This window comes from Grus americana, chromosome 17 (assembly GCF_028858705.1).
Source record: "Grus americana isolate bGruAme1 chromosome 17, bGruAme1.mat, whole genome shotgun sequence".
NCBI lineage: Eukaryota > Metazoa > Chordata > Aves > Gruiformes > Gruidae > Grus > Grus americana.
The window spans coordinates 5,426,551-5,453,990 of record NC_072868.1 but is presented as its reverse complement, the minus strand read 5'-3'; the positions used below and the strand labels follow the sequence as shown (position 1 = coordinate 5,453,990).

The window sequence follows — 27,440 nt, the reverse complement described above, 5'->3', positions numbered from 1 at the left end:
CTTGAGGTCCTGCAAAGGATTTTGGAGCTCTTCCATTTGCAAGTTCTCATTCCAGATGTTAATTTGGCAACAGCAGCACCAAGAGGCCTGGCCAGGAGAGCTGCAGCCATAGCTTGGTCTCTATCAGGGAGGATGTCTGTCCTCTGGCTTGCCTGCATTGTGCATCCAGATCCACTTCGGAAAAAATCTTCTCTTTTCTCTGCCCTCGTTGCACAAATAGGTGTGGTTGTAGCTGGAAGGCAGTGGCTGTGTGCTACGAATACAGGAAAGAGGAGACGGAAAGCAGACTCCCGTTAGTGGCTCCTGAAGACTGAGACATTACGTCCAGCCGCATACCTGTGATATGTACAAGTAAAACAGATTTACGTACACACGCATATTTGCTCAAGTGTAGGATATGATATAATTATACCCAATTAAATAATTTTTCCTAAGATGCTTTTTAGAAATCAAGTTGTTATCTATTCATCAGACTGTCAGTAAACACACCTCTCTCACATACAACCTGTTTAACTTCTGCTCAGGTTACATTACTCATACGCACTCCTTGTGGTAATTAATGTTACCTCTATCAGTTCCTAGCTTGTCAAAACATCTGCAAACAAATAAAAATATTAATAATTGAGGGAATTACACATTTGAGACTAAGTCATGAGGGTTGGTTTGTTTTTTACTCAACTACTTCTATATTCACATACATCTTCTAGAGCTGAGTATGGAGTTACTACGACCCCAGTCCTGGTACTGCTCATTCACGCAGGCACCTTCAGGCAAGGGGCCAGATCCCATCCAGAATTGAGAAGTTCAACTTTACAAAGTACAAGTTTTGCTCTGCTGGGTGTGCATTCAAATCTGATTGCTGTTCTTACACTTCACAGATGCAAATCTACATATATGTGCTCATTTTGGTTTATAAACATACTTATTTTTGCCTATATATACATACTCACGTGTCCTGTAAGTGCATACAAGCAAGCCCTGGCCCTGTAGCCTGGCTGATTACAGTTCTGTGGGTTATGTTAGTTCTGGCTAAGTTTTCAGAAGCTACGTCTACAGTTTTTCCTTGCATCAGGCTGTTCTTTCAGAGGCAGTTAGGGTTGCAGTCATAGCTGAATAATGATGTATTTCCTGGGTCCAGAAGCATCAAGTGGACTGATGGTAAGTGCATTTTGTGATGTTCAGGGCAATGGTACCACTAAAAATCCAGTGTATAAAACTGGAACGCTATCTTAGCCCCTCTGCAACCTGGGCTGTTCCTCAACATCTATCAGCTAGACCCATTTTAATCCTTCACAAACAGCTTCTGCCTTTGTCCTAAATAAGTCATGGAGCTTAAACAATGTTATTTAACCTCCCGTGCCCTCTCCCCATATTTCTACCAAACACCTGTAAATTCATTTCAAAAAGCCACACGTTACCCAACCAATGCTGCCTAAGAAAAGCATTCAGGAGTGTTTATGGGGCAGCTGAAGTGTAATGATTTAGTAGATGTTTATAAATGTTTATACTGCACAGATTAACATTCCCCAGGGGGCCTGTAATGAAGAGAGTGCTCCAACTGGAATCAAACCAGACAGCCTAGGCTGAATGAGCATGAATGAATCCTGCTGGCCTACCCTCACGGGCTGTTTACTCAGTTTGAACGGATTTCCTCTATCCATGCTCCTTCAGCATTTTGGTTTGGGAGAGGCAGAAGAGTCGTCTGGTCTCAGAAGGAGAACAGTTTGGAAACAAGCTAGAAAATCCAGCCCATCACTTGGATCATAGCAATTACTCACAAATTGCACGAGACAAAAGAACAAAGAGCCCAACCCTTCTGCTGTGGAAGTCAAGGCTGAAACTCCCTTTGACTTCAAAGGAAGCTGAGTCTCAGTCGTAGAACAGTTTTCAAACGTCGCACCCAAGTGTAAACACTGAAAATCATGTTGAAGCAACCAAGTCCTGATATTGGACTAGGATCAGGGTCTCGGCATTTACAACTTAGAAGTCTCATGGTAGGTCACTATATTTGATAAAACATAACTTCAGATACTGTGACGCTGTGCCGGAGGTTCACAGCAATGGCTGGTGAGCTGCTTTTTCTAGAGGAAACACTGAGCAATAGTGGTGGACAGCTTCACTGAATATCTAGCTGAAGGTGATGGACATCTTCCATTCAGAGTAAACGAGGGAATAATTTCAATCTGTTCAGTGATGGCTCAAAGAGTAAAAATGTTTGCTACTGGTACTGGGATGCATGTAATGGGTTTCAAATTGCCATAGGTTTAACAACATGAACACTAAACCCAGAAAAGTAAGGCTGGGAACTGGTGGATGAAGCTGTCCCTGCCTTCACACCTCAGAAGCAATGAGCAAGCAGGTTTTAAAGGATGCTAACAGCAGTGATGACCCTGGGAAGTATGAGAGAAAGATCATTTCTTTTGGGCATGGTGCCAGGTGAAGAAGATCAGCCTGTGAAATCAGAAGTAAGGAAACAAACCCCTCTGGATTTCTGCTGTGGCCAGGAGAGCAAGACTTTTTATAAATGATGCATGTATATATATTCAGAAAATGAATCACCACAAAGGGACCAGGAAAGGGTGGGAAGAAAATAGAAAGGATCGTGGCATGGCCATAGCCAGCATGGGCCAATAAAGGTGGCCAGAAACCAAGATTTCTCATTTCTCCAAAATTATTCTACCTCTGGGTCCGATAGCTACATGTCTGCATAGGACTGACAGCAGCATCATGCACTACAGGTGTTCTCAAAATAAAATATGAAATATTCCTTGCAAACTCTTAAACCACAGCACTGAAGGCAGTCACACTGAAAAAGCCTGCTGTGATTCTGCAGCCTCTCTAATGGATCAGGCAGATGTAGAGGGCTCAATACATAAAAGCGTTTTTTTTCAATGGGTTTCTGAGATGTTTCTAAAGGCTCAAAAATAAGTTTGCTTTGAATCTTGGATAGAGACACTGGACAAAAGTAATTTTGTCTGCAGTGGTTTATTTGCCCATCTCATGAAGCTGTCTGAGCTAGTTACAGTGTTTGGCAAACACTCCTGCTGCAAGTTCTACGCTGTAACCCCACTTGGGTCTTTAGACCAGTGGAAAAGACAGATACTTGAAATCTTCTAGAGTGCTGTAACCATCAGGTAATTAGCTGTAGCAGACTTACAAAGTAGGAAAGGCTCATGAGAGCTCTGAAATGAAAGCACAAAATGCCTCCTGGAACTAATTTTAGAGAGGCTTGAAGTATTTAATCCTGCAAATTATTGCAAGTGAGGAAACATCAAGGTACTGCTGGATCTTAATAGCGGCAAACCAGCAGGAATGGTTCACCCTCAGCTGCCTCCTGCTGATGCGTAAGCAATCAGACGTGCTTTACACCACTGACAAGGTGCAGGGGCTGCTATGTTTTGTTCCCAGTGACTTGGAAAGTGGCCTGGAATTGTTCCCCTCTTCCTTGTGTCTGCAAAGGATCCTTTATCAGCAAAGCCAATGCAGCCCTACTTTGCAAACAGCAGAGAATAAAGAAGAGGAGAATAAACACTGGGGGTACGGACAGCACCCCACCACTGCATCATGCTAGACCCCAGTTCCATGGATGCTCTCCATCCTTCAGAGGGCAGGGAAGGGTTTGTAGAGGGGTACAAGGAGGCGGAGTGCTTTACTTTTTCATAACAAGGGTCTGTCTCATTTGGAAAGATGCCTTTCTGATTCCTTGCCCTGCTCACGAGTCCTCATTAATGACGTTGAGGAGATTGGATTTATCCTTTCATCCCTCTAGGAGTTAGTTTCTCCATGTGTCATGTGGGGAAGGTAAACGTCAACCTTGTGAGGGCTGTTTTTAGGATTAGGAAATGGCAGGTACAGGACTAGAAACCAACTTCCTAGGTTCTTAAGCCTCACCTGCTCTCATACAGATCTTCAGATCTGCAACCCCCTTTTTATCTTCATCGGACACCATGTGAGGGAACTAGGGAACTCCATGTTTCCTCCCACTGGGAAGCCACTCAAGAATCCTGTTGCTGTGGTGGCTAAAAAACTTCATTTATTTTCCAGACTGAATTTATTCATAGGCAATTAATACTCATTTGTTCTTGTGCCAAAATATTCTTTTATCTTTAATAAGTAGTCTGTCTAGCTCTGTGAAAGCTATATACTTGATTGCTACAGAACCTAGGAGTTTCCTCTTCCACAAGCTGTAGGAAGACGGTATTTATAACAGAACGTACTGTAATACTCCATGCAAATTTTGCAGGAGCCCATCCCGGTGTGCGCAAGAACCTATGTACTAATTTCAGAACTATTTCCACTAGCAGCTTTCCCAGCTGGAAAGCTTTTCTCATCTTTTAAAAATGAAAGAGAGGCAATAACCTACTGTTTAACATTGCCTTGAAAACTGCTTCCCAAATAGTATAGCTGCAATGTATCTTCCTCTCCAAAACCCACCAGGCACCAAGAAGCATCTCATCTACAGAGATAAGGATTAAGATCCTGCACAGGTGTTTGAACAACAAGCATTTTGGAACTCAGATTTTGTCTCTTTTTAGGCACAGGTATCCTTTTGCACATGCACCATTTATATCTGCAAAACTCAGCGATCGAAACGTCAGAACTGAAGTTAACCGTAAAACCTTATTCATCTGCATGATGAGTCACCCTTTAAATATAGGATTATGTCTTGTTTTCCACCAGATTCCACCTCAGGATGGACAGTGCTTCACTTAATAAGCAGATATTCAATATTTTGTTACAGCTTCATTATTCAGCATGTGGCTTGAGGCCTTATTTAGCACATACTATTCAAAACCTGCTCGGAAGACACAATTGCTAATTTTCTTGTGAGTTTTTCTAGGGCTCTTATCAGTATGGCATATGAGTGCTTCACAACGTTATTTTCTTTTAACAACACCCTGTAAGACGACAGGATATTATTATTCCTGTTTAACAGATGGGAAACTGAAACACAAAGAGATTCAGGTCAAAACATTCTGCTAACATTGGGTACCCAAACTGAGATGTCTGGGAATTGATTTCTCAGAATGTTTAACGTTGTACAGCATCATATGTCAGGAGAAATACCACTGACAATGTATTCTGCAAATGGGAACACAGAAAACAAAATAAAATTAATAGCCAGTTGGGAAAAATTTAGTTTAAATTGACTTCTCTAAGAGTGGATGAGAGTTTTGCAGTATTCAGATGCCTGAGCCATGAGATCCTCCATTTTCTTCTCAATCCTCTGCCTCTTTCTACACTTCTCCCAGCTTCCATACCAAATACAGGCAAAGTCCATCAGACACCAGCCGCCTCCTCTACCCAGCCGTGACTCATCTCCTGAGCTGCTCCACCTTCTGAACTGAAGGAGAGCAGGGTCCTCGGCTAAATATAGTGCATGGTCATGTAATTAAAGGCTACACCAAGCACATGTACAAAAGGAAGCCAAATAAACACTATGCAGGAAACCTTAATTTAATGATTTCCCGACACCCTTTTTTAAATAACAAGCTTTTCAAGGAGAACACTGTCTCCATTCTATATACATATATATCAATATAAATTTTTATATATAACCTACATATAAACTTATATATACAAGATAAATGTGATATATCGGATAAAAATGTTCTAAGTGTAACAATATAAATTCATATATATTTATACTCTTGCTCCTGAGTCATATCAGCTGAAATTTTCCACAAACTGGAAAAGGTACCTGGCATAGAATATTAAAAGCCCAAATGATTCAAGTTTTCAAGATGAAATTAGAGGTGATCAAAATCTGCCTATAGGTTTCAGTTCAGCATTTTGCCTGTGTCTTTCTATTTCAGGGAATCAGGATATACATGCTTGGGTGAATCAGGACTGCTTCTATTTTGTAACGTTCACTGCTGAAGGGATACATAGAAGCAGCACTCCAAACTTCCAGTATGCAGGAAATTCAGTTATTCATTTCATTCTGAATTGGGAGAACACCTATGCCTCCCTTGCCTCAAACTTTCAAATTCCTCTTGAAATTTTATTTGTGTTGCATTTAAATTGTTCTAAATAAATCAACCAGAGCTGATACCAACATGGGAAATTTCAATGTGAATGTTCAGAGTTAGAGTTACAAGGAAATAAAGAAGCAATCCTAGCTACAGGTACATCATCAGCTATTTCTAAAATGCCATTCTAGTAACACATAAATTTTGTAATTAAAAACTTATTAAATGTGCTATGTGTTATTTTCAATATAGCGATACCAGGGAAGGTATCCTGGTTTTCCAGATACTTGTACTGCCTCTCCCACTTAGACATAGCGGAACCCTGTTCTCCCCTCATCCACAGGCCTGCCTTGTTTCATACGTTTGTGAAAAAGGACCCAAATCTGAACATTTTTAATCAAAAAGAAACAACACTAACTAGTGAAACAAGGAGCGGCAGTCCTGAGTTTCCCGTACAGCTGCAGGCAGAGCCGTGCCGAGCCAGCACTCCTGCAGCTCCGAGCACAGGTAACGCACTTGTGGGCAGACACAGGGTACTTTTAAGAGGTAAAACCAGGGACTGGGCAAACCGGGCATTAAATGCGATGGAAAGCTGCACAGTTTGGCTGTTTCACCGACTGATAGTTTGTTCTTTTGTGTTTTCTTCTCAAGGGGGTGAGTAGAGTGCAAAATGTAACTTGACTCAGATGCCTTTGGAGGATACCCTGGGGCTTGCTGAGAACCTGGACTTCTCCGAGTTCACAAAGGACGGGTCAGGAGAACTGCATGAGGGCTGTTTGATGAAAAAAAGAATGTATGGCAGGACCTTCTATTTTGAAGGGAGGTGAGAAATCGGAATCAAATACTCAGTGAGAATGGCTCTTTCCGTAATGCTCAGGCAGTGGAAACCGCTCAGCCCAGCAGCTGCCAGCAGCCAGCGAGGAATTCCCCTGTCATGAGGGCCGTGACTCACGCGTGCCCCTGCTGCTTCTCTCCCTCAGATGTAGGGGCCATACTTGTGGTCTGGGATGCGTCAGGAGAAAGGACCTGGCACAGCTTACCTCTGTTGCACAACCTCTCTGTTCCTGCCCGGAGGCACGTTCCACCCAGGGCAGGGAGCCGCTGCAGGTGACATGAGCTAGAAAATCCTTTTGCAGCTGATATTTCTTCTCTCTCTTCATTTTCCTTATTCCTCTGCTCCTCTGGAATAATCAGAGTAACTCGGTCAGCTCCTGAGCAATCACGATACTGCCTGCTGTACAAGTCAGCGGGATTTTTAGCATCGGTTTCAGCAGTGTAAAAAGAGGCTCCGCGCACAGCAGCACTGAAACAGGTATTGAGGTCCCTCATCAGTTTTGCTCAATATATTAACAACAGAGCTGCTGCCATCGCACCGTGAGCAGTTTGCAACATTTGTACTTTGGGTATTTACTACTGTGCTTTTCACGAGCCCTTTTAATGCCTCCAGGGGTAATTTATGGGGACAGAATAGCATGACAAAGGCAGATCCCACTTAATTTAATCTCTGGATGATGAAAATCGCATGAGAAGAGCAGGTTTCACCTTGTTTCCTCTCCATAAATGGCCTTCAGAAGGTAGTAAAAGCCATGTAAAAGCAAACATAAACACTGTACAAACACCAAGATATTCAGGTTTGTTTGGGTTTTACCCAAACACTGCATGGAGATTTTCAGGTTTCTTCAGGTTTCGGTTCTGTTTTGCTAACTCATTCCATAAAAACATTGCAGGTTTTAGTTACTGTTAACATAACTAACTAGATACATGTACTAAAATTTCTTTTAACTAATTTTACTGAAGGAGAGGATTACTTTATAAAAACAGTTCTTAGTATTACTCTTGTTACTTTTCAGATTGATGAGTAATGTGTGTGACTGTGGTAGTTCTTTTTTCTTTTTTTTTTTTTTTCCTTATTCTTTTTTCTTTTTTTTGGCAGCTCTTACTGCTCCTGCTCCAGAGCATGAAGCAGACTGATCTGGACACCCAGGATGGACCAATTTTCCAGCAACTGACATGCTGGTTATTTATTTTATAAAATAAGCAAATTAGTGAAGCATGACTAACAGACTTTTTGATCCAATGAACACTCATCAGTACAGTTGCATTAAGAATCGTAACCTTTTGGTGCTGAGAGTAATAGCAATGACCTGGGACATTTCACCAAGTTTCCTTCCTCGGGCTGGGCAGTGTAATTTTGGAGGTATCTGTCACACACAAAAGCTTTACATCGTTTGAATGACATTTCTGAAAGGAGTAGCGTTTGCCTATATAAGGCAAATTAAAGAGGTTTCTTTGCCCTGTCTTTTCTCATTAACTGATATTCTGACTCCCTAATTTCCAGATAAAGTCATAGACCGTAAGATATAATGTTTGTCTACTTCAGTTCGACTATATTTCATGTTTTGCCTCATGAGACCCAATTTATTACAGTGAAGGATGTAATATAAGAATATATTTTAAACAACCACAAGTGTACCTGCTTGGCTGCTCGTTTTTCACAAAGTCATTCCAGGAAGCATTTAAAAGTCAGAAGACTGCCCCAGAATTTGTTTGAATAATCCAGGCTCCGTGATTCTGCAAGACAGGATAGAAAGTTAACTTGAGATGTTTCCTCTGCTGCTAGTCACACCAAAATGCCATAAAGGCAGCTGGATCTTTAACACACTATTTTCATACAGTGTTATGGAGAGAAATCCCAATCTAGACCTTCATCCAGCAAAAAACCTGCTCACATGCTCAGCTTGCTTTAATGTTACCTCTGTGTAATCAGAGGAAATAATCCACAGCATATAAAGCTGCAAACATGTTCAAGTCTCTGCAAAATCACAGCTACCCCAGACCTGAGCTTTGGAAAGTTGCAGGATTATTCATAATTTCACCAGCCTGATTCATCAGAAGGGACGTGGAACCATTTCGAGTCACATTTAAAGCTGTTTATGAGTACTGGGAAAAGTTGTCCCCTGAACAAAATGTAGCTTTCTCTCAGCTTCTCTTTCTGGGGTTTAAGGAGAATTAAACCGTTCTGAAACTTGCTGGGAAAAGGCGGGAGCAGGGGGATAAAGAAGGACAATTTATCTTGAAATTACATTGCTCTTCAGAGTAAACCACAGAGAGCTGTAATGGGACAAGTAATTTTTTTACATGGTATAATTAATTAGAACCCATAAAACCCAATTAAACAGCACTTTTGAGACTATCAAGTGGTGCATGTTTGAAACTGCAAATATGACAGTATAAGTACGTTTTTATAGCTGGGCACACTCCTCAGGATTATTTTCAGTGCTCTACTAAAATGGGAAATGGCACCAAGTTTGGCCCCTGCTAATAAATCATTCGGAAACAGGCTATATTAATAATCTTTATGGGGGTAGGATGGAAGCCAGATGGGGCAGGGAGGGGAGTGTGAAGGTGGCATAATATATTGGCCTGGAAAACATAATCCGGGTCAAAGCAGGAATTTAATCTTGGTGTGTATTGGCGAGGGCTTGGAATACACAAGGAGAGGTGCTGGGCTGAAAGGGGACTCGCCCTGAGAGCTCAGGAGGAGCATTTCCAAGGTAAGGAAGGTAACGTCCTACACGGTACGCACCGGCCCGTCGGCGTGAAAAGGAAGCAAAGAGCAACGCTCCAGCGGATTGAACAGCCCCTAGCAAGGCAGGGGCCTTGTCCGCTTTGCCTGTAAATAAGAAATGGTGCTGGGGAGCTCCCCTCGCCCCCCTTTTCGCAGCTGTAACACCCAGCCTTGCCTTACTGCCCTAGGAGGGGTCCTCGCGTGTGTGTGCACACGACAGGCTCGATGCATGTGTACGCGCTTGATATCCAATCTAGTGTGAGTAAAAGCTCGCTTTGCCCTTGTTTATTTACGTGAGGCCCCATTTATGTTTAACTTGGCAGAGCCGAGGCCTGCGCCCTGTGCCAAGCACTAATTCCTTGACTGCCCTGACAGGCCCTGGCGTGCACACCTGAAAGTCATTAGCGCTCGGACCCATTTTGTTCTCACATTTCGAGGCAGTGACCCGCAGCCACGTACAGCTTCAGCAGACACTTTATCATCTCCCCTGTCATCGGCTTTGAGCTCGGCAGCCCGGGCACTGCCAGACCACAGTAAGCAAGGAACTAATGAGGGCTCAGGAGAAGCCTCTATCTTAGCAAGCAGCTCCCCTCTTCCGCATGGAGGGCAACCGATACTCAGCGGAGGCCTTCCTTCTTCTTGAATTATGAGTTTGTTTGGGTTTGGAATATTTTATCCTTCAGAAAATAGCAATGCGATGTGATAAGTAAACAACCCGTGACAGCTGAGCTTCGGTGACAGAACCAGACAGATTAAATTCTAAGAGCCCCATTCAACTGTACAATGCTACTCGTGCAAGCAGTTCCCAAAAAGGATAGCCTTATCTTATCAGTCGCTCAGAAAATTCCTCCAGAGTCACCTATCGACACAGGAAGAAAATTTAATCTAGAAATGCAGAAAAAAATACTTTCAGACGAGGTTTGGAAAGAGAAACGTGGTGAACAGCTGGTCTGGATCGAAAGCGTTGCAGTGAAGACTCGCACCACCTACGAGAAGAACACGGGGAGAACCTAAGAGTACAGAGGAGATAAGAGCTTTCTGCAGAAATGCTATTGCGCTATATGTTATGCTCTCTGAAGGTTTGCAGAGTGCCATCACATTCTTTATTATGTATGGGGAGGCTATCCATCTCTTTTCAAGAGTCCATTTACTAAATACAGAATTTTATAAATATTTGCATTTTGTAAGTGTTATGTCATTTCACCTGCACTGAGACCCTTAAGCTTTCTCCCCTAGGTAAGTTATTTTAAGATCTCAGTCTCCTCAGCAGCTCTAAATACTGCCATTTTCATTTGCTAGAGACATTTCTTTTCCTTCTATTCTCTCCATGTGTAATTTTCCTCTTGTTAAAATCAATAGGAACTAAGATTCTGACAAGCTAACAGCCAGTCCTAGACCACAAACAGGTTTTGGACTAGGTTCTCATGACCTTGCAAAGGAAGGAATGGGAGACTGAAACCACTAGAGAAATCCAGATTTCTGTGAGGGGGAACAGCATTATGGTTTTTTCTACGGCAGTCTCAAGGCTATGCAATTCACAGTCATCACTTACTAAACATTTAAAAAACAAAACAAAAAGTACAAACAAACAAAAACTCATTTTGGATTCTTCTTGGAGGCTTTTTTTCATGACTCTTGAGCCCTGCGCTCACACATGGTAATTTAGCACAAGACCTTACAGTCAGAATACAACCATGGACCTAATAAAATGTGTATATATGCTTTCGGACATTACAAAAGCAGTAAATATATTATATAGACCCTAATATTGACTTTTTTCCTAAGTCTATATAGTTCACACGCAGCTTCTCAACAAGCTGTAGTACTTCAGGTCAGTCATTTCTTTGCTCTTTAAACTGTTGGGCTTTTGAACGTTCTTCATTCTTGTGGCATCCCTGTGAAATTAGCTAGGGCAATACTACCCATTTGAAAGATGAGACACTGGTGCACAAAGTCTTAATGGTTAGAAATTAAAACAGACCTGAACACATAAAAGCTGGGATGATTTAAGGTTAAGTATGTGAGGTCCTTGCTCCAAGAGCACATAATATTAGGTTTTCTCCTAAGAGATTTTCTTTTTCTTAATCCAAAAAAGAAAAGGGTGCTCTGCATTGTATAAGGAGAGATGAAGAACCTTCCTCCCCAATTTAAGCAACATCCATGGCAAAAATAATCTGGCTGGGCATTGCAGAACGGGACATTTGGTAGAGATTCATGCAGGCACATACAGGGTCATTGCATGGTGAAGGAAGGACAGAAAAATTACTTTAATCTTAAATCCTGGTTCAGATGTTTCAAGAAAACAGCAATTTTTAAGGTGATTGGAAAGCTGGGACTGCAGCAGACTGGTGGTTTAGTTAGTTAGGGGGTAAAAGAATATCAGCAGCCATCAACAGCATGGCAAATGCCATTTGTATAGACATGTGTCATTCCTGTACTGCAGCCAAGTGAAACTACAAACACTATTAAAAGTATAAAGAGGCTTTAATTTACATTCCTGCTAAGGCATCTTTATGTTGCCAGAATATTGCAAGTGGGCTTAGTATAAATGAGAATCTGGCCTTAATATTCTCAGACGGAAAAGTGAAATACACAGACACATTGACTCGGATTTGTATTCTCTCTTCTGTTAACCCAAGGTACCTGCACGGATCAAAACTGGAAGAATGAATATGAGTCTTCATGTACCTACATTGCATACGAGCTTCAGTGAGCACAAACAAGCAAGCGAGTCATTTTACGTGACAGTAAAAATGGCCCTATACAGCATCGCATCCCCCAACACCATGGCAATGTCCAGCTAGAAGCACTGCTTGCATCATCTCACCCCTGCCATCAGAGCCATCACGATGCTAAACTCAGAAGTTCAACTCCAACATCCACCTAAACACAAGCCACCCAGGAACCTCCAATACCTTTTAACAAACTTCAGACTAAAAGCCCTGAAAACAACCAGTGCCTTGGGAGAAAGCTGGGTCCTTCACTGGAGAGAGGCACAACAATAAAGCAAATTGCAGCGATCCCTGCCAATGTGCCTGGGGGCAATGTGCCCCAGCCAAGAGTTTGAAGAAGCATCTACCCACCCTGACCATCAGCCCATTTCTAGCTGTGGCCAGTTCCAGATGCTTCTGAGGAAGATGGAAGAACAAACAAAGCCAGAAGCCAAGTTATGCATGAAAGGGGGGGGAGGAAAAAAACAAAACAAACTAAACAAAAAACCCTTCTCATGCCCATGAAGAAGCCCTTAAGCAAAGGGATGAGACTCAGGGTTCAGAGCAGACTGTGAAGAGAGCTTTCCATCAAAAAACAAACAAACAAAAACATTATATAAAAGACACACGAGAGAAAAGGCAACTCCAAACACATGTAAGCAAACTGAGTAAAAACCCGAGGCCTCTGAAATCAATAGTGAAACTCTCATAAAATTTATTTGGGCCAAGATTTTGAAGTCAACATATTTAAGTGGTTTTCTACATTTATTTCTAAATAAGAGAACTGTAGTTCTTGAAATGTCTTCTTGGGATGTGTTAATTTTGATAGGAAAATGAAAGGTGCTAATTTGTCCCTGTCACTGTATAATATTAAACAGTTAAATGTGGTCTGAGTTTGGAAACAGTATATGGCAGACATCCTTAAAAAATTCACTCAAAATGTATTGAAAGAATAATCTTTTCCAAATCTGTCAACAAGATCCTAGCCACTGTTCCTGGCAAGAAAACTAGCTTAATTTGGTAAAACAATCACTTTCGCTCTCACAAACATTATATAACAAGTGGGGTCATGGAAATAAAAATGGGAACATTAAAAAGACCCTTGATAGATCCTCCGCAGTGTGCTGCTGTGTTACCGTTGGGTATTTCCAAGGAACCACACAGGTTTTAAAAGTACAAGTAAGCACGGGGGGTGGGAGGGAGATTAGACTGCAAGCAAGGGCTGAGGCACTGCAAATTCAATTCACCGCGTGGTTTTGCTGTGAATGCTTTTCCAGGTCTCACACCATTACATAGGATGTAACATCATAATGATGTCAACTCTTGGACCAAGGAATGAGCTGATTTAAGTTTTATGAGGGGAAGGATGAATACTTTCAAAGGAATGGTGAGTCGAATAATACAGAACTGGTAGGATCACAGTTCAGGGAACTCACAGTTACGCTTTGAACTATTTTTAGCAAGGTACTGCAAGTTCAGGGATAGTTAGTATAGAGAGGGCCTGCACAGCTCAAGTGAAGCACAGCCTCTCAAAGCATTGACAATTTTCTATCAAATTTTCCAGAGAGAGAATCAAAATCTCTCTTCCCTTTCACTGAAGGTGACTGTTGTAGCGAGGCTGCTGCTTGCAAACGGCCGTGCATGTGTGTGAATGAGCATCAGAGCCTGTGCAAAGGAGCCTTCCCTCTCAGTCCTCCACCCTGGGACGAAGGGCAAACACCCACCTTACACTTGAAGCAGCACAAGCCCAAATTTGCTTTCTTTGGGATCCAACAAGCCACAGTGTAGCGGGGAGGGGAGAGGGCTGCAGCAGGATCCAGGCTTCCTCCATCCCTGCCCCATGTACAGCACGACGCAGTCCCTCCTCATCGCACGCCATCTCTCCTGAGGGTGCTGTCACTTTGTTTTGCCCACCCAAGGGGGTACTTGATCGAATCAGTTTTAGCCCCAGCACTTTCAATCTGCAGGGAAACACAAAACCCCCTCAAATTCAGGTATAAGAGAAACTGTAGGTAGGTAGGTAGGTTTTCCATCAAAGCTGTTGCTGTTCCTGCAGTGGAGCATATCAATAAAGACCTTCCCCCCAACTCCCTTTGGAAAGTCACTGCAGATGCTAGTTTCTGCCAGCTCTTGTTATGTTTTTCCTTCTTTTAATGCATACTTCAGAATATCCAGTTATTGCCGATCACCAGGAATACACAAGGAATGGGTTGCTTTATAAGCTTTACCACAATTATGGATAATGTTGGAAATATATGCTGTATATTTCCAGTATGGTGGGACTACTACAAGCACAGAAAATCCACATTGAAGGGGATTTCTATGCAAGCTATGCATCAGATGAAGATTGTATTGCAAGCTTGAATTACTGATTCAAGCTGCTGCTTCTCCTCTCCCCACCCACTTCTCTAATAGCTTTTAAACTTAAATAGTCATATAAGTTAAAATGTTCTTTTATAGGGTGAAATAAACAGATTTTATGGTTCAGAAACTGCAAGTTTAGAGATCAACACTTTACCACTAATTCATGCATGTTCAAGCTAAGGAAATGGCTTGTTTTCCTCTCTACAGTTGTTGAGATTTTTTTTTTCCCAAAAAAATTCAAGATGCATTTTAAATTAAATGTTATGAAAATTGTGGATGCAGACAATGCTTTCTTTTGACAAAGTGCATCTAGCTTCCTGCCTTCCAGGTCCCGGTTCCCATGAAATCAGAGGGAAAGTACTGCCGAAAACCTCAGAGAGGCTGGAAGTTGGTACAAAACATTAGAACTTATTGTTCATATTATTGATGAGGCCCTTTTTAAAAAAAAACCACAAAAACACCCAAGAAAACAAAACAACAAAACCCAAAAAAACTGACAGGAAAGCTTTCATGTGCCACTCTGGAAATCTTAAAAAATCTTATGAGTGCAAATGTAATTTACACTTAAAACTTCTTTTTAGCTGTCAAAGTGCTGTCAAGGACATTTAGCCCCAGCCTGGTCAGTACCATCCTTTCCAGGGGGATAGTAGCAGATACCAGCTCCAGCTGCCACAGGGAACCTGGGGAGAAGCAGTACTGCCAAGCCCTGTATCTTATACAACACATTTCCATTACGAGAAGCATCCATCGGACTTTGTGGGCAGCCCTGGCATTTCGGTGAGCCAGGGGAAAAACCATCAGCCAGAGATGATAATAATAATAGGAGGGTATAAAACCCAAGGAAGATACAGCTTGAAAAGCTTGGTAAGATCTGACTGCACAGAAAGTTATTTTCAAACCCAGGAAGAGCAAGAGCTGTATTTTGCTGTGCAGCAGGGAGACTCTGCCCTAAATGGTCTAAAGAAAAATTGCAGTGCCCTGATTTTTTATCGTAAAACATCTAGCTGTTTAATCCACCCTCATCGCTATGATTTTTGAGCATCTGATAGATCTAGTAACAACAGGGGAGTGTTTTTCCTCCCATTTATCAGCTACATTAACCAGCATTTAAGTGGTTAAAAGAGAGGCTTTGTTTCCAAGCAAAGATAATCCTGTTCCTGAGGACACCAGTAATGGTGGTATATGACAACATAATCAGCAGCACAAGGATATAAACAACTCCCAATTATCCCAAACCAAAATTTTTGAACATCTTGTTACATTTTTTCCTTAGGCCTTAAAATTACTGAGTTGTTATGGTTGGATGCTTTGTGGTGAATAAATCTAGAATAATTCCCTGGAAAGAGTGAATTGCCGTCGAAGTGCTGTTAGTGCAAAAGACCACAGTACCCAGTTTGCCCTGGCTTTCCCATCCATGGGGAAAAAACCATACCATGTTCTCATCATGTGGGGACGGGAAAGAAATGGGGAGGAGCGATGGCGATCTGATTTCTAGGAAGTGGGAAGGAGTTGCACACCCTGCTGCAAAACAGGCAAGGAAGAGAGCACAACAAGAACAACACACAACACACAACATTGGGATTTCTTGCACACTTACTTCTGTCAAAACGCCAAATTCTCTAGGCCTCCAGGTAAGTAATAAACAACCAACTATTAAAAAACCCCATTGCACACAAACACCACCTGAATGAAGTTTGAGAGGATCAGTAGGTACCATTTTCCACACAAGGTGCACTGAGGCACTCATCAAGGCTAAGAGCTTTCACAGAGATAGGAACACAAGATTTTGTGCTAGAAACAGAGATGTCACAGAACATGGTATTCAGATCTGAAGCCAGATCAAAGTAACCACGTTGAGAGCCAAATCCAGGCTTGGGCTTTGAATATACCTCCAAAACATGGACGTTTTTGGATCTAGAGTTTGGGTTCTGTCATCCATCTAATCTTGAAATGGGTGGATCAAAGATGTTCAGTCTGAGGCTTAGCAAAGTGCTAACAGATAGTTTTGAATAGAAATGATTCAGTAAAGTGCTCCAAGCAAGGAATAAATTTGTTGGTGGACAAGTTGTGAACTGAAAGAGAAGTCAAACTGGCTGAGGAAATTACTACGTACCTATTGATTGCTTTGGTACGTTACCTTGCGAGGTTGGCTTTATTTACAAAAGGAGGGAAAAAGAGGTACAATGTGGTTGAGGATTTGGACCAAAAAGTTGGAAGTAGTGCCAGAAAAGACTGGAAATTAAGAAGGATGTCCAGTGGTTTGAGAGCTGCCTTGGAACTATATGTTTGGTGCTCCATCCCAAATTTCCTGTATGACCTTGGCAAAGTCATTTAGTGTCTCAGCTTCCAACTTCTCAAATAGAGGTAATAAACCTTGTTAAAAAATCTTGGAGAGGGAGGTGAAGAACTCTCTCTCACCCTTTGCAGTCTCATCACTTATAGGTGGCCTGATATACTCATTGAACAAAGGAGACTGGATGGCTTCCTGAATTATTCAAAACAGAAATACAAAAATACAATTATAGGAAAGAACTGATTGCAAAACACTTAAAGCTATAGGGACAAGCCTGGTGATGGATTTTCTGACATTTCTGTGCTTTAAGGAAGCCATGCGTCTGTTCAAGCTATAGGAAAAACACAGACAGAAAAAAATTGCACAACTCAGGCTGGCACTGGTATTTGCTCTGTAAATGGCACAAATGCTAACCTTACTTTCTACATTGTTTATGCCAATGTAAAGTTGAAATAACTGTAGGCCACAAAGGAATTAATCCTGACATGCATGTGCGTGAGATGTGGTCACATCAACTGTATCATTTATTCCAGAGCGTGCATTTTCTTGGCCACCATTTTTCAGCCTACTCTAGACAACTCCAATGACATTTTTGGCCAGTACAAACTTTTGACCTGATGTCTGTGTAGATCTGAAAGGAATTTCCCTTTTAGTACACATGATCTTCCATTAAGCAAAGCCAGTTTCATGACTCCTGGAAGAATTAAGAGGTACAAATACCCTGTAACTCTGGATCCCTGCAGTTAATATTGTGGTCTCCTTTTAGGGGACAAGATAATTCTTTCACACCTAGTGCAGGCGGGTCATTTAGGGATAGCCTTAAACACTCAATGAGTAAAGGCAGGTTTCTAAATAATTCAAAATGGAAATCTCAGATGTTGTTCATTCTTCTGCTCTAAGTGACCAAGTGTTATGCAAATTTGGGAGTGGAAAAATATGCACTCAGCCTTGCAAATAGAATTACACCACAGATGGGTTGCTGTGTTCTGGAGAAAACAAAGGATAAAAGTACGAGACCTTATCTACAGACCTTTCAGGTTTACTAATCATGAAGAACTGCAACATTTCTCCTGCTGTTACATACATTCTCTTCATCAGCAGTGACAGTTAGAGAGGGCCAAGCATTTCTACCACTGTGTCATCCTAACTTGGCTCGTAGCACCTGCTGATGAAGGCTTTTTCTTGAGGCATTGCTACCTTTAATGGAACAACGCTCATAGGCAACTGTTCTAGTATAGAAAGGAAGCAACCTTTTAAACACCTGCACACTTAGAAGCTGAATTTCCATGGAAAGCCAAGTGAATGCATTAAATGTCAAGCTTCATACAGATATTTAGGCAATAAAAACAATAAAAATAATTAATCAGTAACATCAGAACAATGGAATTAATCTGCAACAGAGACATAAAAAAATTAAAACTATGACCTTACAACAAAGTATGGCTGTGAAAAGACTTGGGAGTTGAAACTCTTCTCAACTTGTGATGTTCAATACTTCTATTCAGCTGCTACCTAAGCCTGATAGGTCTGAAAAATCATGGCCACCTATTACACCTATGTTAAAATTCCCCTAGAAGCCTACATAGTCCTTCGCTTATAGCACACAATTGCTCTGCTTGGAGAGGGTAGAGCTGTTGCGTTTCTGCTGGAAATGTTAAGACAAACATGTGGAAAACAAAGGTTATGTCCTAAATTTCACTCACTCATGGATTTACACTTCACCTTGGGAATGGAGCTCCCCTTTAAACACATGAACTCTCTCCCCAAAAAGCCCCACCAGTGTCCTGACAAGATGCAGGGGAACAAAGGCAGCCCTTAAATTTCCTACACTGAAGCCGAGAGCTTTCCATTGTAGAAGGTAAATAATTCTCCCCTTCCCGCAGTTAACTCTTCTCCCTGGCAGCATTACCTCTGGTCTGCCCGAGTGTTCAGGTGGGGTGATGTCTCGGAACAGTTAATTCTGCTAAGGAGACGGTGAGCCTTTGAGGTCTGCTACAGTAAGGCATGTACGTCCTTTGAGGCGCGACCCCCCCATGCCCATATCGTGTGAAAATGGGAAGGACATGCCTTTGGGAGTACAGCCAAAGGCCCACGTTAGTCATCAGGGGAATTATTCCTCCTGGAATCCATCTGGGAATTTTGGATTAAAGCAACTCATTGTAGCTTCTTCACAGCACGCTTTGGGTCTCCTTGAAATCACCTATATTTTGGGAGAAAATGTTTGGGTCTAAAACGTGTTCCTTCCTGCCTCCTGCAGGAGAGTTACTCGGCAAAGGAATGCAATGCCATGCATATATCATGTCAGGTGCGGACAAGGTATCTTCATTTTCCAAGCAATGTCCAGCTGGAAACAACTGAAACCTCTTCAGCCACAGAGACATAAAGATACATCAGAGACCATCCTCACAAATCACATGCATCTTTATGCAAAAGCAAGCAAAGCCACGGTTAGCTGTTTCCCCATGTAGTGGAGAAATTCCTGTACGGATTGCACACCTTATTAATTCTAGACCAGTGAACTTTCCTCCTAGTTTATAACAAAGCGTCACATTATTAGTCAGGTTTTCCAGCATCTTTTGATAAAAATGGTGTTTTTATTGCTGCATAAAAAATACAAGGCGAGTTAAATGTTCAGTATTTTCTTATAAAATATTTAGGTTTATAAACTGTTGCAAACAGGCTAGTGTTTATGTAATATTCACAGACATCTGTAATGCCTCTCATGAAAGCTAATGTATAAGCTCTTAGCTACTGCAAAAGGGTTTTAAAGATGCTCTGCCCATCTTAAAGTGCAATTCTACATAGTCTGAAGAGGTACTTTGATAACAATTTGTTTTGATCTTAATGTTTATTCCTCTCACTGCTGTCTAGGTTGAAATTTGCTTACTTTATGAGTGAAGGCCCCAGTGCATTTAAAATTTAAACACCTGACTAGGACACCCTTACTCAGCAAAACACATACACATGCCTAATTTCAGGTACATGCTTACAGCCTTTAAGTCTCAGGGCTCAAATCATATGGCCACATTATTTAACAGACAGAAAAGCAGTTGGGAATAGAGGCATTTTTGAGGCACAAGACTGTAGTTCACAAAGGAAAGCAGCTCTACTGACTTGTTTTCTAGGTATTGCCCAAGCATCACCCAAGTATCTACCTGTACTAAGAAAAAACTGCTGTTTCGGTTTCTGAGTTGTTGTAAATATTTTTGTTGTTTGTTTCTGCAACAATGAAGTTATCCTGTAGATATTTTACTTTTGTTCGTTCTTAGTAGTTAATAAAATAAAATAAAATAAAAGCTACTCAGACTACAAGCACACAATTGCTCCGGCATCCAACAAAATACAAAGCAGAGGTGGGATTCTCCTTCCATCATAGACTGCAAGATGTCATATTTGCACCTTGTGTCATTTTCATGTCAAACAACAGGAATTGTCAAGAATTTTTATCATTTTGAGCACTTTTAAAACGGAACAATGTCAGAGACACTCTCCTTGGATTTCTCCTTCACCTAATTTAGAGGCAGCACAGCTGATGCAAGAAGACCGTAAGTCTCAACCACACAGCCTAATGCCAATAGCTGAACAGCACAGCCTGAAGAGAGTTATGGCATTCCCCTCAAACGTATTCCTACCACACATCAAGTGTAAACATCGATCAAATGTGGTTCTGAATCAAAAGGCTTGCAGTGAGGATCTCAGGTTACCCTCGTCTGGCTCCATTCAACGTCTTCAGAACAGCCCTGCCAATCAATCGCGTTATGACTTCTGCAGACGGAGCATTTGCAGCATTTCATATTTTAAGGAACTAAGTGGTTGGTGATGCGTACCAAACCGCCAGCTTCACAGAATGACAAGCTTTCTGCTTCCTCACACAAGTCTAACAGACTGGAAAACAGCAATGCAAGATGCCTCAGTAGTGTTTCACCACTATTTAGGAGCCATTTCCATATCTACCTCTATCTTTCCATATCTACCTCTATCTTTCCATATCTATCTTTTTTTCAGTTCCAACATAGCAGATTCCCATGCAATTGGCAATGGTCATAGCTGTGATCTCAGCAGGGCAAGCACTTACCACGCTGCAGAGGCATCGCACCAGGTGAAGAGAACCACATGCTGGATGGCCATTCCAGATCTGAGGAGAAAGCACAAGCTGCTGTCTGGGACCCTGACGCAGGAACAGAGCAGACAAGCTGTGGGCAGATACAAGAACATGAAACAGAGAGCAGATGAGTGTGACCCAAGCAGACCCCATGAAAGAAACAGCTCTGAAATCCTAACCATGAGATCTAGAAGTCCCAGGCCTAGCTGTGAGGACATGACTTGCACTATATGCATTGAGCTACTGGCAACCTTTCTCCATCAGGTAATGACTTAGTTACTACTTGTCTCTTCTCTATTCAAACTCTACTGACAGCCAATACTGCAATGACATTTTGAAAAATGTATTTGCTCAGGGAGCCTCTGCAATCCTCATACTGAGTTACTACACTTCAGTCTACCGTATTAGAGCCTCAGACTGTTGTACCAGTGCTTTCGCTGGGTATATTGCCATTTTATAACTATAATCTGTACGCTAGATAAATAAGGTGCATCCCAACAATCTCTCCTACTTCTTTCCTCATCCTTACCCTGGTAGTGCTGGGTTTTTGACCATTCAATTGTGATCAAAAATTAATATGATGGGAGTCAATAAAGTGCTACAAGGAAGTTTTATAACTCAAGTCTCCCAGCCAAAAGACTGAGTAAACCGATACCAAGCATGGCACCAAACTATTCTTCATAAATAAAAACAGGATGTGAAAGTAAAGGGGCATGAGCAGATGTAGGATACTTCAGGAGAACTTCCTTCCCCTCTAAAGAACACAGATGGTTCCAATCTCAGAGCTTTCTCTATTTATAGTGACTGATACATAGTTTGTACTTGATTTTAAGGAAAGCTACAAGGAGAAGTAACTTAATGTGCTGTTTCCCATGAAACGTGGCAGAACTGGTATTTGTCAGTGTGGAGCACACGTAACAGTGTTTGCCTGATTGGAGGGGAAAACCTGCACTCAACACAACATGAAGTCAGGGCGCACTTAAAAAAGGAACTAGATAATCTTATGTCAAACTATCTTACTCAAACGGTGCACAAATGTAACTCTAGACTCACGTTGTAGCCTGTGTTTTCCTTTTTACATCCCCTTTGTTTCAAGGGTGTGAGGAAGCATTTACCACCTTCTGTTGTCTGCATCATGTACTTAGAGATAATCTGGGGATTTTCTGGTTTAACCATGTCATGTATAATTGCAAAAAGTGTAGGGGAATGGAACTGACCTCAGTGTTCTCCCCCTCAGCTTTTCTCCTGTGAAGAAAAACAGATTTTTGCTTTGATTCCCTGTGCAATTTCTAGGACCTGTGGTCATGGCGAGGATGTTACATAGTACCAAAAGGTCTACAGGAATCCCAGGACAAGAGCTATTATCCTGAGAGAAATCTTTCAATGTCCTTAAGTGTTTTTTTGCGTAGTTTCTACTCCTGTGTTATGTGGAAGCAAACTAGTTTTCCCCGTCACTGGACAGATCTGCCACCTTATAGATCTGTGTCCTCAAGAAAACTCATCCTCTATAGAAAATGTAGAAACATGTCACCTAATTTCTCACCCGATACTTGCAGAATAAAAGGCAAAACAAGCTCAGCATATCATATTTCTACTAAACTCACCAAAGCAGTATTTCCTTCAAAGATCCAGCCCTTCTGGAGCTCCTCCTCCACCCATATCTAACTGGCCACCTTCTTCCTGCAAGCCAGGACTGATGAAAGTGACAGCTGCCTTCTGATATCTTTGTATTTTAATATACAATAATTTCATCTCTAGTATCCAGACACAGTGGACGGAAAAGTGCCTACTGTTTTGGTAGATAAATGGCATCTGGTACATCAAGCAACACAGGGCCCCAGAAATACCTGCACAGCCAAACAGCTGTTCTCAAAGGTCCTCTGCATAATGCTCATGCCACTGAATATGACCTTCAAAAATTCCTTCCATAGTAAATTAACTTTCCTCAAAGCATGAATTTATATAAGGAGGAAAAAAAAAACCTACCAAAACTGAAGAGCTTTTCTTTTCAGGACAAGGACGTTCTGATAAATTAAAATAAATTTATTCTTTAAAATAAATTTAAATAATTATAAGCTGAGGAACACCTTGAGAAGATTCCTTTCCCTGCCCCTTTTAGTTTAAATTAATGAGGGACACTAGTTAACAATGCCAATAATAGGTTGTTGTGGTAACTAATTATGGCCACTACAACCCAGCTCTAATCAGACAGAAAAGTATCAAGGGTTGGCCAGCGCAATCATTATAAGATTGATATTATTTAAAAAAAAAAAAAAAAAAAAAAGAAGAGAGCAAGAAATTTAAAAAAGGGACCTTTGTTTATTTGATTAACTCCTTGCCATCTATTTTAATTCTTTCCTCTTCTTCATGTAGTCATTTTCCACTCATCTCTCCGAGCTTCCTTGCTTGCTTTGCTTAGCAATGCATGTCTTGCAAGCACATGAAAACTCTTCCTATGGTACCAATCATGCGTATTCTTGAAAGGCAGGCTTACCCTAAAGAGCACTCAGAACAAGATGCAAGATAAGTGGATCCAGAAAATGATTAGGAGGCATTATAGTGAGACAATTATGATGAATATAAATAAGCTGGAGAGAAGAAGTATCATTTCACTGAAACATACAATTTTAGTGACTCAAAGTCATTCTTGGAGACAAACCTGTCTTCAGAGACCTTTCAGTACGAGGACTTTTGAGGTTGGATCAGTTGTGATCCAAGACAGCAACATCCCAGATATTTTCATTGACCCTCTTCATATTTTGCAAAGGCAAATTTTAAATTTGAGAATTGCCATTATCTGACCATCTCCTGGTGCAAAGTTAGTAACAGCCATCTCTGAGAAGGAGAACGCTCTTAGAGCCATTTAGTCCATACCCTCTCTTGGTTTTACTAGAAGCCACCGTGCAACACTCTGCAGAAATACTTAAGCTAATTCAAAATGAGCTAGCTTGAGTACCAAGAGCAGCATAGACATGCTAACCTAGCAAGCTGCCCAACTGAACCAGGTGGAGTTCCACACCACACAACTGTGGATGCTGCAGTGGGAGCAGGTAGGTCAGGGACCTCCCTACAGTACAGCACAGCCTCCTCGAGATGCTGCACTCCTATCCACTTCATCCTGAACAATCAAAGATATAAAAGATCATGCAACACTGCACGTTTCAGACATGGTGAGATCAAGTCAGACAAGTAAGGATTATCCCCCACTGTTTTGAGCTGGTCACCCAAACACTGCCAGTAACTCTTGTTAGCAATGACCTACAGGATGAAAAACATCGAGCGAACTACAGTAGTTTTGTTTTGAGGTTTTTATTGTGGGTTGTTTCGTTTTCTCCCTCTCCCCCCGCCAAATTACTAATTAAATTGTTCCAAACTGCTGTTAATTGGCTTACAGTTCCACAAACATTGTCAAACTGCTGGTCAGCTGGCAGGCACACCGTGCTTTCCCAACAGATTTATTTCACAGCTGGTTTTGCAGTCTGAAAGGTCCTTCCCATTTCCAGCTCTGCAATCCTTCCAGGCAGAAGGGAGGAGAGGAACAGACAGATGCCTGTCCACAGACATGTAACAACCCTAGCAGGTTCTCAGCATGTCAATAACAATCTAATCAGGCTGCATTATATTGAAGGGAAAATGAGATTTCTGACTTTGCCAAAACACTTCACACATCCGCTTGCCCTTACAAACACATACAACACACTCCAGTTTCCAGATGCAGATAAGGATAACCACAGCGTGGAAAACAATCCAAGAACTAGTCTAGCCAATTCCTAGCTGGACCTCAGCCTCTTTCCATCTCCTCTCCTTGCTCTGGAATAACAATCGCTGCCTGTAAATTTAATGAAATTTCATGGACAACTCCTCCTTTGTGTTTGTCACAGACAGTGCCCTGCTGCTCTGAGGATACGTAGGAAAGATGACTCAACAAGCTGTCCCACCTCACCTATCCCCCAGCCTTGGTGTAATCACAGGGAAACCTGCCAACCTAGCAATGCCCAGGGAGCAGAATTTTGTCCTGGAAGAGTCCTGATGGCACCTCTTGAGAAAGAACATCTGCAAGGACCTCTCCTGGCCATACGGCCGACGGACCGTACAGAAATGTCATGCAGGTCACCCAAAAAGTAATGCACCAGGCTTTTCTTCTGCTCGGTGTAATTCCTGCCAGAGCTCCCTCCTTGGGCAAGGCTGATTAAAGTTGACCTAACCCAGACTGTAAAACTGGGGGTATCATCCCCAGACGACCATAGTGAACCTAAATTAGCCACTGGCTTGTGAATTGGTGAACAATGACCCACCTCAGACAGCAGAGCTGCATGCTGGCTCCTTCTTCGGCATGCTCTGAGGCAACGACTCATACCCAGTAGCAATCTGTCCCTAGCAAAAAACATAAAATTATAAAATAACGCAATAGGATTCTGATTCCAGATTCACTGCGTGGAGGAAAGAGGAGGATATTTTATTTCTTTCCTGGCTGATTTCCTAAAGAAAAAAAAAAATTACTAGCTCCAGTGAATGAAAAAGAACCTTTTAGTCCAAACGCCTCAGTCAGGTCATCCAAATTCCCGGTTGCCTTGATCTCTTTTCCAGCCAATGAGCTTCTCTTAAGCCCTGACTGATGGTGTCGTATATTTAAAAATGTGTTTATTCTGACAATTTGCTACGCTTTTATGTAAGAGGACAGGCAAGCAACCCATCCCCAAAACCTCAAGGAAACAGCACAAGCCTTGGCTGCTAGACTAGTTGGCTCCCTGTGGACTGTTGATTCTTGGACAAAATGTTATTCCATCCTTAAAACATGTACTTACTCTGAAAAAGAAAATGCACACACAAACATACAACTAGGCATTAAGAGCTTTGGTAGAACTGTGACTCTGATCTTGTGACTAAGGTGTCAGCTGCTTCTGCAGAAGTGGACATGGGAGTGGAAAAAAAAGAAAAGAAAACCAAAAGAAGAGCGAACACTGAACTGCCCACAGCTGGACTGAGCTGAACTTCCACTGCTAAGCCGCTAACACTAGGTTTTCCTCATTGCTTCAGTGTCAGTGAGGTTATGGAAACCAGAGAGGCAAACAAATGGGAATTTCTAAACAGATCAAGGGCTAAAGGAAGGGAAAAAATGGGTGTACGGGAGAATATTCGGAGAACATCCGTTCTGTGGAGAGCTGCGTGTTTCTCAGGGTACCCAAGAGAAGGGGAGATATGCCTACACAAGAGAGGTCAGCTAGTATCAGATCACATCACCCCTTTCCTCTTTCCCTTGGCTGCCTTCTGACACTCCCTTCTGAGTACATTTCCCTTCGGTTGTGGGAAACACAATCCACCAGCCCTCTTAAAAAGCATGTTGCAGTGGCACCGCTTGAAACAGAAACCAGATTTCTGCCTTCAAGTCCCTTGCTCTACCCCCTACTGATCAGACCTAGCCTTAATCTGAACAGCAGAGAGAGGATCCGGGCGTCAGGCACAACCCCATCGTATGCTGAGAGAGCACATTAATTACTCCAAACACAGCTGGTGGGGCTCCCCGGCCCCCCTTCACTCCCTTCCCCTCAGGAGTTCACCCCTGGTTTCAACACAAATGCCTGCACAGCCACGGTGGAAACACACTCCCAGCTCTGCATACGCACCCACATGCTCAGGGGTCAGCAGCCCTGGAAACGATGCCCAGACAGCAACATGATGAATGGAGCACAGGGACTAGATTAAAATAGACCTTCAAATGCAGTTCAATTTAAATAAATCCCCCTATTTTTGTTGCCATTGACTAGCTTAAACTACATTTAGTCTCTGCCATTTGTCTTCTTTTTTAACGACCTACTTGTGGTTAGCAGAGATCGCCTTTAAGGAGTAACAACAAAGGCACATGAGCTCACCATCTCCTAGGCTACACCCCCACACCACACGCTCTCTCATTCCCATGGGTTGCCCCAGTGAAGTTACCTCCTTGGATCCAGACCAGAAGCTCCTGGGATGTCCACCTACCACCCTGCAGTGCACACCAATACCTATCCTGCAGCCCCCTCACACCCACCCTCATCTCACACCAGAGAGTCCTGGGGGACAGTCCTGTATTGGGATCCTCTTCCCACAGCTAGGTCCAGCACCAAGATCAAGCTGGCTACATCAGCACCCTACCACAGCCAGCACCCTACCCAGCTGATGGACCAGGGGAGAGAAGATGCTGAAGATTTCGCTGAGGGCTGGCCATGGGAGGGGACACAACCTACACTGAGGTGGCAGACAGCCATGCTCATCTCCAGAGTCATGGGATGCACTAGCCAGGCTTGAGCGAGCCCCTGCCCAGCACAGCCAAGCTGCTGGAGGACCCCTCGGTCGAGTCCACATCCAGTACACTGCCCGCGGTTCACAGCACCCACCCTTGGGACCCAGCTGACCTCCTCCATGCCCAATACCAGACTGCTAATAAGAAAAC

General features: G+C 42.3%; 1 long non-coding RNA gene across 1 annotated transcript; it reads right to left on the bottom strand.

Moving 5' to 3' along the window:
* Positions 1–164: 164 nt before the first annotated feature.
* Positions 165–25,832, bottom strand: LOC129214268 (uncharacterized). The gene is made up of 5 exons (XR_008579645.1): positions 25,306–25,832; positions 20,984–21,101; positions 8,446–8,543; positions 7,013–7,153; positions 165–253 (listed from the first exon to the last, which is right to left on the bottom strand). It is a non-coding gene; the product is annotated as an uncharacterized LOC129214268 (long non-coding RNA).
* Positions 25,833–27,440: the final 1,608 nt, after the last annotated feature.